The sequence below is a fragment of the Quercus suber genome, unplaced genomic scaffold (genome assembly GCF_002906115.3).
Source record: "Quercus suber isolate HL8 unplaced genomic scaffold, Cork oak 2.0 scaffold_311, whole genome shotgun sequence".
NCBI classification, from domain to species: domain Eukaryota; kingdom Viridiplantae; phylum Streptophyta; class Magnoliopsida; order Fagales; family Fagaceae; genus Quercus; species Quercus suber.
In genome coordinates this window covers 402,451-414,859 of record NW_027069767.1, presented here as the reverse complement: position 1 = coordinate 414,859, position 12,409 = coordinate 402,451, and positions in this window count along the sequence as shown.

Here is a 12,409-nt window from a genome sequence, read left to right as displayed (position 1 = left end):
AAAAACTAGAGAACAATGGTCACAAAGAGTAGAGTAATGAAGCATAAGGACCAAGAAAGCCAAAAGTGATTAGGGACACCAAATCACACCAGACTTGATGAAGAGTCTCAAACTTACTTCTATCAAGAAGCTTGGTGAAGATGTCAACATTCTGACATTCCGTAGGGATGTACTCAAGAGCCACAATCCTTCTTTCAACTAGATCCCTAATAAAGTGATATCTAATCTCTATGTGTTTAATCTTAGAATGTTGAACATGGTTCTTAGAGATATCAATAGCACTAGAATTATCACAATAAACAAGCATGGTATCTTGTGATATCCCATAATTACTCAAAAGCTTTTTTATCCAAAGAAATTGTGAACAACAACTTTCAGCAGCAATATATTCTACCTCTGCAGTAGACAAAGACACAAAATTTTGCTTTTTACTCACCCAAGCAACAAAATTGGCTTCAATATAAAAACACCCACCAATGGTGCTTTTTCTATCATTAGCACTACCAGCTCAATCAGAATCAGAAAATCCAGCAAAAAGACAGATTAGACTCTTTTGCTATAAAATAATCCATAATCACAAGTTCCACCTACATATTTTATGATTCTTTTAACAAAATTCAAATGTGAAACCTTAGGATTAGATTGAAATCTAGAACATACACCAACACTGAAGGCAATATCAAGCCAACTAGTAGTCAAATACAAAAGACATCCAATCATGCTTCTATATAATGTAACATCAACAAACTCACCTGATGGATCATTTGTTAATTTTGCATTTGCAGCCATTGGTGTCTTAGCATGGGCAGTCTTGTCTAGTCCAAATCTCTTGACTAGATTTTTTGCATACTTTGCTTGGTTAATGTAGATTCCTGAGTCCGTTTGCTTCACCTGCAATCCCAAGAAATAAGTTAGTTCACCAACTATGCTCATTTCAAACATTGCCTTCATTTCATTTGCAAAAGAATAAGCAAGAGAATCATTAGTAGCACTAAAAACAATATCATCAACATAAATTTGAGCTACCACAAAACCATTCTTATCCTTTCTTATGAAGAGAGTAGTATCTGCAGATCCCCTTTTGAATCCATGCTCAGTGAAATATGCAGTCAATCTATCATACCAAGCCCTAGGAGCTTGTTTCAAACCATAGAGGGCTCTCTTCAAACTTGTAGACATCATCCGGTCTGTGAGGACCAACAAAACCCTTTGGTCATCAAGCTCTCAATGAAATCTCCTTCTTGATAATCCTAAGCATGTGTGAAGGTAACCACCTTTCAGATCTCACAAGAGATTCACACACACAGCAAAATATAGCAACCTCTAAAATATGGCTAAGGTTTTCCTTTTATACCTAGGGCAAAACATAAAACCATACACGTCATATGAGATTAAGGCTGAGTTGAAAATTCTGTAGAAAAAATAATCTACACGACTTTCGATTGATCTAGTCTAATTTTCAATCGATTGAGTTAGTCAGAATTGCACACTCAATTCTGCAGTAAACTCGATTCCAATTTTACATAAAAGACATACTTTGAGCAAGTCTAAAACAAGACTAACAACCTGTTTTGATCATGTTTTGCCAACAATACAAATTAGAGTTCTAATACATTAGTTCCTAAGTACTTAGAACCTAACAATTGTAGTATGAATTTGAGATTTTAAATTTCATAGAAGCATATGCATCAAGATTCAAGAGTACCATATACCCTAGTGGGAATAGGATAACCTTTTTATGTTGAAATTTTCCTTAAATGAAATAATGATATAACATGTTCAAAATTTCCTGAGTTGTTAAAAATGATATTATATAAATTGAGTGACATAAGAAGTTAGTGACGAAAGCTTTCTTGATGTTTTATATGAGACAATTCTATTTTGTTATAATGTAAAGTACCTAACATAGACCACATATACATGTTAGGATTAGTGCCCTAAAATCCTATTGTATGATACTATGTATGTTATTATATATGACATTATGTATGACTTAATGTTGTGATTAATAAAGTTGCTTTATTATTATCTAAAATGATGGTAACATGAACATTTGGACATTATCATATAGTCTATGAGATGCATAGTATGTAATTTATGTGAAAAGTCACAGAAGATATAAATTACAAGTTCTTTGCAAATTTAGAATTTTAGTTCGTAGTTGGTGATGAAATTTGGCATTTCATTTGTGAAGACTATAACATATCAACTAAGATGATTTATCTTGATTATGGAAGTGGAGACTTCTAGTTAATATGTTGATATGTTTTAAGAGTTAAAACATATTGAATTGGACTGCTGTAAGATTTATTATTCTTCTAACGACTGTTAAATGAATAATAAATTTTACAACTTTTATTTACATGAAATCTTAATCCTAAGAGAATGATGGATATGATCATGAAGTGTAGGTTACTTTAATATATCATGAGTGAGATCTAAAGTTATGGTCAAAATCTTAGTATGTTGGGCAGCCACATTTAGTATTGATGGAACATATATTCTCAAAATGGAATTCATAGTCTCTTAACGGAGATACAAAATATTCTCTTGAGATAAGTTTAATGGGTTTGTTATTTAGAATGTTAGGCTTAACTACTTTAGTAAATAGTTACTAAAGTATATATTTATGAAATTCAAAGAAGGTTCTTCAATCATCCTGGCACTTAATCAACATGTGCCGCCCATTTTAAATACAAGAAAAAAATCTTGAAAAACTGTTTTACGCTGCACAAGCAATACTTATGGGCCAGTTCTTTTATTGTTTAGTCATGCATGAATTTTTGGAATACGAAAAAAAAAATTACTACACCAACAATAAAAGCCTTAGTTCCTTTACCCTTTTTCATGCTCTCAACAGACTATTTATTACACTAATTACTATATATATATAGGGAATATTAACAAATTTCCTTAGAGTATTAGTTAATAATTCATTTAAAAAAAGTTTTATAAAAAAAAAATTAATATTTTAATAATTTTTTTTTACTTTTTATAAAAAATTGTGTCAAAACTTTCTTATAATAAATTGTTAACCAATATTAGCATGACAAAAAAGACTTAAAAAAATGAAAATAATTATGACAAAAAAGATAGCCAGGCGTGAAAAACCAATGACGACCTAACGCACTTAATGGTGAAAACATTGGACTTTAAAAAGAAAGGCACGCTGCTGCCATATCAGTACAGACCTTTCTTTTTCAAACCGTATTTTATACTCGATTGGCCAATCACGAAGTGAAGGTTGAAAACAAGAGACAATATGCCTTTACTTTCTCTAAAAAAACAAAAAATAAAAAAGGATGGACTGAATTGAGTTGGGCTGGGGTGAGGTGAGCGGCAGCTCACGTTAAAAAAAAAAAATATATATATATATATATATATAATATTAAGGATTTTATTAAGGGATACCGAAACATAGTATTAATGACACACAAAACAGTGCAACACATTTTAATTAATGTTTTTACTATTTATTCAACCAAAATATCCTGTATTTTTAAACTTCCTTCCTGAATCTTGACGGAATAAATCCCGCATTAGATGGCCTTACGGCCTCGGGTGTGAAAGGCAACTCAAACTCAAGCACTAATGGCGAGGCGAACGAGAACTTACCACTAAACCTCTCATCGGGGTCTACTTGTTCTTCTGGTCGTTATTTAGTTAGGACATTATAATGTGCACCAAATAGCTCGTTTTAGGGTGCATGTATTGTTGGAAAAATTCATGTTTGTATTGCATACAAAATATGTACAGTGAAAAATTAACGGATCTACTTCATTCACAATTGATAACATGTACTATGTAGATTTCAGAATATAAGAACAAAAGAGTGTACTTTTGTGTGGTGAATTTCAAAACCAAAGATCAGAGGCTCTTGAGAACACATTTGATCTTCACTCCAATTCTACTTGATTCTCAAGAAATGTGGTCTCTCAATCAGTTATATATATGTATATTCTAGAGAGAATGAAAGAGTGTCCAATACTCACATACAAATCATTTCATGTATATTACTAAATTCTGTATGTTTATCTCCTTATAACTGATTATCTAATTAGGCTAGCCTTTTGAGACTTTTCAATTGGGTTCTAGTATGTGGCTTGGAGTTTGACCAAAAGGGAACAAAAAAGACATTAGCTCCAATGGACCTTAGGCTTTTCTGTCAACTCTTGACAAGTCCAAAGTTACCATTAATTATATTTAATATCACTATATAAATATAATTGAACTCTAAACCTTATTAATAAATTATATCCCAAGACTTTATTGTACATGCAACCCCTTTATAAAATATTCGTAGTAATACAAAGTCAGTTATAAATGTAAACTGTCACTTTATAGATTACTACATTTTAATCCTTGAGTACCGAGTTTAATCATTTTAAGTTATTCATCATATATTTATGAAATCCAATTTCATAAATATATACTTTAGTANATCAGAGAGAGAGAGAGGAGAGAGAGAGAGAGAGAGAGAGAGAGAGAGAGAGAGAGAGAGAGAGAGAGAGAGAAGAGAGAGAGAGAGAGAGAGAGAGAGAGAGAGAGAGAGAGGTATTTACTAAATTATATACATATTTTCCGGCAATAAAATTTTACACACGAAAAACATTCTATATCGAGCCAAGCCCTCCCTAGCGAGAAATTATAGAGAGAGAGAGAGAGAGAGAGAGAGAGAGAGAGAGAGAGAGAGACCGACGTATTTACTAAATTATATACATACTTTCCGGCAATAAAATTTTACACACGAAAAACATTCTATATCGAGCCAAGCCCTCCCTAGCGAGAAATTATAGAGTACTCTGGTGGACAAGTGATGTAGTCCACCATTCTACTAAAAAGCTTCCACTTGTTTAAAATTGCTGAGTCAGTAATTAATTTTTGTTTAAAAAAATTTTCTAACTAACAATTTTAAACAAGTGTCAATTTTTTAGTGGAATAATAGACCACATCACTTGTTCACCATGTGAATCTTCTAATTTCTCCCAGCCCAACCTCAAATACAAGAAAAAAATTTCTGAAAAACTGTTTTACGCTGCACAAGCAATACTTATGGGCCAGTTCTTTTATTGTTTAGTCATGCATGAATTTTTGGAATACGAAAAAAAAAAATTACTACACCAACAATAAAAGCCTTAGTTCCTTTACCCTTTTTCATGCTCTCAACAGACTATTTATTACACTAATTACTATATATATATAGGGAATATTAACAAATTTCCTTAGAGTATTAGTTAATAATTCATTTAAAAAAAGTTTTTATAAAAAAAATTAATATTTTAATAATTTTTTTTTACTTTTTATAAAAAATTGTGTCAAAACTTTCTTATAATAAATTGTTAACCAATATTAGCATGACAAAAAAGACTTAAAAAAATGAAAATAATTATGACAAAAAAGATAGCCAGGCGTGAAAAACCAATGACGACCTAACGCACTTAATGGTGAAAACATTGGACTTTAAAAAGAAAGGCACGCTGCTGCCATATCAGTACAGACCTTTCTTTTTCAAACCGTATTTTATACTCGATTGGCCAATCACGAAGTGAAGGTTGAAAACAAGAGACAATATGCCTTTACTTTCTCTAAAAAAACAAAAAATAAAAAAAGGATGGACTGAATTGAGTTGGGCTGGGGTGAGGTGAGCGGCAGCTCACGTTAAAAAAAAAAAATATATATATATATATATATATAATATTAAGGATTTTATTAAGGGATACCGAAACATAGTATTAATGACACACAAAACAGTGCAACACATTTTAATTAATGTTTTTACTATTTATTCAACCAAAATATCCTGTATTTTTAAACTTCCTTCCTGAATCTTGACGGAATAAATCCCGCATTAGATGGCCTTACGGCCTCGGGTGTGAAAGGCAACTCAAACTCAAGCACTAATGGCGAGGCGAACGAGAACTTACCACTAAACCTCTCATCGGGGTCTACTTGTTCTTCTGGTCGTTATTTAGTTAGGACATTATAATGTGCACCAAATAGCTCGTTTTAGGGTGCATGTATTGTTGGAAAAATTCATGTTTGTATTGCATACAAAATATGTACAGTGAAAAATTAACGGATCTACTTCATTCACAATTGATAACATGTACTATGTAGATTTCAGAATATAAGAACAAAAGAGTGTACTTTTGTGTGGTGAATTTCAAAACCAAAGATCAGAGGCTCTTGAGAACACATTTGATCTTCACTCCAATTCTACTTGATTCTCAAGAAATGTGGTCTCTCAATCAGTTATATATATGTATATTCTAGAGAGAATGAAAGAGTGTCCAATACTCACATACAAATCATTTCATGTATATTACTAAATTCTGTATGTTTATCTCCTTATAACTGATTATCTAATTAGGCTAGCCTTTTGAGACTTTTCAATTGGGTTCTAGTATGTGGCTTGGAGTTTGACCAAAAGGGAACAAAAAAGACATTAGCTCCAATGGACCTTAGGCTTTTCTGTCAACTCTTGACAAGTCCAAAGTTACCATTAATTATATTTAATATCACTATATAAATATAATTGAACTCTAAACCTTATTAATAAATTATATCCCAAGACTTTATTGTACATGCAACCCCTTTATAAAATATTCGTAGTAATACAAAGTCAGTTATAAATGTAAACTGTCACTTTATAGATTACTACATTTTAATCCTTGAGTACCGAGTTTAATCATTTTAAGTTATTCATCATATATTTATGAAATCCAATTTCATAAATATATAGAGTGAGGGATGTGAAATGGTTGTAGGGAAAATAAAAGTGTAAACAATTTACACTCCCACCCACTTTATTTTACAGTCAAACTAAAATTGACCGTATTTTTCGGTTCACCCAAACACCCTGTTAGGTGTAAAAGATTTTCCATATATATTTTTTACTCGAAACAAACATAGCCAAGTGTTTTGGGGTGCCTAAAATTTTGATCAAATTAAAAACATTTTTGGTTAGCCAAGAAAACCTAAAGTAGCATGGCTCGCCTACACTGGAGACACCACTCCAAACACTTGTTGGAAAGAATTTTTTTAAACGAACCTTTTCAATTAATTTTTTGGTTTTTAACGTATACACAATAATTTCAAGACAAATCTTATGTGGTAAGAAATAACAGCTTTTTGTATAAGATTTATTTTTCAAATGTTATAGAAGTAGCATTACTCCAAAAATAATTCTGGCTCCTAAAACATAATCCTAAACCCCTTTTAAAAAAAAAGAAATCCAAACAAAAACAAGACTAAACCAAACAACAAGTGAATAAATTATTCAACAAAAAGCCTATTAAAAAAAAGATAAAAATTCCTAATCATTTAAATTTGTAACTCACTCACCCATTCAATAAAAATAATCCATAATTTCATTTGTAATTAGCTTTGCAATCGCAACAATTTTTCTCTCCTTAGCAACTTGGATTTCAGTTGTAGCAAATATTATCTCTCTCTCTCAATTTTTCTATTCTCTATTATTATTTCAGACTCTCTCTCACTCTTTCACTCTTAGTTCCAAGAAATTGTAGTACTTCATTTTTTTTTTTTTTTGGTAACATTGATATATTCAAGTTACCTCTTTATTAGATTTTATATAATATAAATTTCTTAATGAGCATAAAAAAAAATTTCCAATGCCGCCATTGGACCAAGCTAACTTCCCGTCTAATTTATTGATGCCTTATAATATGGGCATTCTTTAATTATTATTATTATAATTTCAAAACCTCGTACAAGCGTGGTTATATAGAGACAAATGATGTTTAATTACGGTACTCAAGCAATGAGTATAGAGATAGAGACAAATCAATATCATGTTTATGTAGTTTTAGACTTTTAGTGGCGCTTAGTTATGATGTTATATATTGATAATCCAAATAGTTGAACACAGATTGCTGTGCCACCACCAATAAATTAAATGTATCAAAACCCGTGATGATTCCAAGCCAATAACTACAATCACTTTACCCATCTAAAATACCCCATACAATATTAATATTCCGTACAATTCCAACTAGTTTTTTCATAATGATTAAGCTTGACAAAATCATGCATAACTTTCAAGGAGTGAAGGAACGAGAGCGAGCATGAATGATAGAAAAAGTTGGGAGTCTTACCACGATACTACAAAGGAAGAGAAGTCGGCAAAACGAGGGATGGAGAGACCACGTGCATTGCGGCACTCAAAGGAAAAGGAAGCAATACGAGGGAGAAAGGAAAAGGATAAATAAATATGTTAAGGTTTTTAGGCTCAATAACAAAGGACGAAATATATATACAGTAATTATGAGTTCTAATTAGCTCAATTGGTAAAATTTTTTATGTTATATATTGATAATCCAAATAGTTGAACACAGATTGCTGTGCCACCACCAATAAATTAAATGTATCAAAACCCGTGATGATTCCAAGCCAATAACTACAATCACTTTACCCATCTAAAATACCCCATACAATATTAATATTCCGTACAATTCCAACTAGTTTTTTCATAATGATTAAGCTTGACAAAATCATGCATAACTTTCAAGGAGTGAAGGAACGAGAGCGAGCATGAATGATAGAAAAAGTTGGGAGTCTTACCACGATACTACAAAGGAAGAGAAGTCGGCAAAATGAGGGATGGAGAGACCACGTGCATTGCGGCACTCAAAGGAAAAGGAAGCAATACGAGGGAGAAAGGAAAAGGATAAATAAATATGTTAAGGTTTTTAGGCTCAATAACAAAGGACGAAATATATATACAGTAATTATGAGTTCTAATTAGCTCAATTGGTAAAATTTTTGATGGTTGAATAACAGATTTAGAGTTTAATCCCCATATACACCAAAAACTAATTGGTGTCTTAATTTGAAGATAAAGAGCTATTATCAAGAGCAGACGCTATAAGTTGAAATTTTCTAAAAAAAAAAAAATATATATATATATATACACGTGCAATACCTTAACTACTATTCTTTTAGGTTCCCTTCTTACAATTCAGTCTTGCGGCTACTTAACTAAAAATACACTTTTATTCTATTAAAAAAAAAAAAAAAGACACATGTCTGAATTTTAAAAAGAAAATATGAGGAACAGTATCTAAGTACTATATCTAAGTTTTTCAGTAACAAAATAGCCCAAACTCTGTTTTTATTGTTTAACAACCTGCCTAATTAATAAATAAAAGAATTTATTTTATTATTATTTTTGTCAACATACTTTTTATAACTTCTAGGCTGATAAAAATTGACTTGTTGAAAATGTGTATTTTGAAAATTTTCCGGTTGTCACAAATCCACTAATGAATGTATCCTAGGCATGCATTCATCATTCATAACATATCATCACTCATCATACATGGAATCTTATTCAAATTCATATCATTGACCATTACATCATACCATGTTCATATGTATATGCATGCTTAGGTTAAAGCACACCATGTTCATATCCCAACCTATGTGTAAGTCTAGGGTTTTATTGGGTATTTGCCCATTTTTTAAATCTTCCAATTAAATGGTTTGCTTGGTCATGAACTATTAAAAATTGACATTTCTAAGACTTCGTCATTAAGGAGCGGGGGCTTAGGTCATAAGGGGTATAAAATAGGGTGTTTATGATCATAGTCACAACCTATCTTCAACCTTATCTTGGCCTCATTGGCGTCAGACTCCTCTCAACCTCAATTCTTTTAGCCATAACAACCACAACCTATTTTAGGCCTCATCTCTAGCTCAATTGCCTAGACCTCAGTTCTTTTAGCCTCAGTAACCATGACCTATTTTAGGCCTCCTCTTGGCCTCAACGTTTCAACCTTATTTCTTTTGCTTAATTATTCAAATTACATGCAAATCATGTGGAGGCATAATCAAATCAACAAACTAAATTAGATGAATTGAAAAATAATTTTGACATGGTGATTTGATCATGATGGGGAAAATCTTTGCAGACAAAAACCTCAACAGGTGAATTTTAGGTTACCACTTCTAAAAAATTCACTAATCAAGAAACAAGTGGTTATAAGAATAAGGAATCTTACCATACTAGTTTATTTCAAAATACCAACCTACAGTTGAACATTTACTCTAATCCTCAATTAGATTTGCTCTTGCAGAGATTTCTCTTCGCACAAATCTCAGTACGTGATTAACAATACAACAACTTGATTGTTATTGTTTGATGTAGAGTTCTTCAATCTACGCTTGTAAATCTGAAAGCAACATGGTACAAAACCTTAAGGCGCACAAGAAGTCCCAACATCTCCTATAAAGCATGTATCTCAATATGAGTCTCTATGCATGTGACCATGGCTATAAAATATTGCTTTTATATATTTTAGAAACTTAGAGCACAAAACCCTAGAAAAGCCTAGTCATCATAGGCTGAAAACATATATGAAATTTCAAAATCCACGAAATTCGATAGATTGAGAGGTGTCAAGGCATCGAGATTCATTTAATCTCGATAGATTGAATGTATTGAGTCAGGTGTCGAGATCTTTTGTTCTATTTTTTTTTTTTTTTTTTTGGTACTGTTTCTTAAATATTCTTCATGTCTTCAATGATATTACCTGTTACCATTTATAAAAGTACTTCGTGATGTTCTTGAACACACTACAAACTATCCAATTACAAATAAAATGCATTTTTGTCAAATAATATACCAATTACATAAAATATGACCCTAACACTCTTTTTGAGGGGATGACAAACTAGCAAGTCACGGAGTCCCACCAAAGCCAATCCCATACTCGTCTATAAAACCCTCACATTCTGTAGAGTGAGATAAGCAACCCTGGGCACTGTTATTCTGCCATTTTCATCTATTTTCTTCTTTTGTTACTGTTTCATTTCTTCTCTAAAACTTTCACCCACCCTACAATAACAAAAACTAGATGACCACCTGTAAAACTTCTCATATACAGTTACGGGTGGGGGCATCAATCGCCAACAACTCTCCACCCATTTCAATGAAAAAGCACCCATTTCGGATTAGTTAATAAAATAGTAGGACTTTATAGATGCTAATTCAATGAAAAGTACTACCAAAGTCTTCGACATTTACCTTCCATTTATGGAATGGTACTAACATGAATTTAAAAATAAATCGTGACCCAATTTCTGAATTTTCTAATCAACATATATAAAATAACAATAAAGTTATTTACTGCCCTTTTCGGACTAGCGGCATCTCATGTGCTTTTCCAGAATTTTTGGGTCAGAACTTTTCTAACTGCCTATCATTAAAGATTGGGTTTAGGATTACATTAATTTTACTTGTGCCTAATTCTTTATATGTAATCGAAGGAAATAAATAAATAAATAAATAAATAAAGGGATCAATTTTAGAAACTTATCCACTATTTTCTAGGCATTTTATTGTGCAATGAGTATGTTATCACTTTACTTTGGTAAGAAAATTCATAAATGGGGTTACCATTTGTAGTGATGGTGTGATTAGTGTCGGTAAGCTTTAAAATAGATAATTACCATTAACTTTCTGGTTAACATTTGACTAGACAACTTTGTTTGTTAGAGGATTTGATTATGTTTATGTTGGAGTCGATTACTTTGCTAAAACAATAGTTTTCCCGTTCATCAAAATCAATAGTTTTCCTTCCCAAAAGTGTAAAAGCGATAGAGTTAATTATTTTGCTAAAAGATGATTTTATTTTATTTTAATAGATTTGCTTATTGGTTCAAACGAGGATTTAGTTATAATTGTAACTAAAATAAGATGCGATTCAACCAATCGCTTTACAATCCCTTGCACGCAAACTATGCAAATAATCACAAAAATTGCAAACCATCAAATCAAAGTTGCTTCTAATTCAAAAGTCACAAGGACGTGCAAAGGTTAGACATAAGTTACAGGGATTGAAAGCAAATATGAAGGAGATTAAAGACATGAACAAACACACTAATTACTAACGAATCAAGAAACATGGAAGCATCAGCCATAATGTTGGGTAATTATTGAATTTATTGTTGATTAGACTCTTAGAAAAGAAGACATGAAAAAGTCAAAAAAGGGTCATTCTAAAGGGCACGATAAAAATGGGAATTCAACACCTGTTTTATTATAAATTATTTTCGAAATGCACACTCAAATGAATTCTCTTTGTGAGCCCACCTTACCCCTTGCTTGATTCTTTTCTTCTTTTTTAATTTTCACCCTAACATTTTTAGGTTGCCTTTATAGGTTTTCAACCTAATGGGTATTCTTTCTTTTTCTTTTATTTGTCGCATTGAGGGTCATTCTACACAAAGTGTTGAACGACACTCAATGCCTTCGGCCCAATTTGTTAAATTAACAATTTTTTAAAAAGATTAAGCAGTTAGAAAATGACAAATTTAATCACTTAATCATAAACTTAGAATCTCCTATTCAGATACTAAGTTAAATTACAAATTCTCCAAAAAGTTT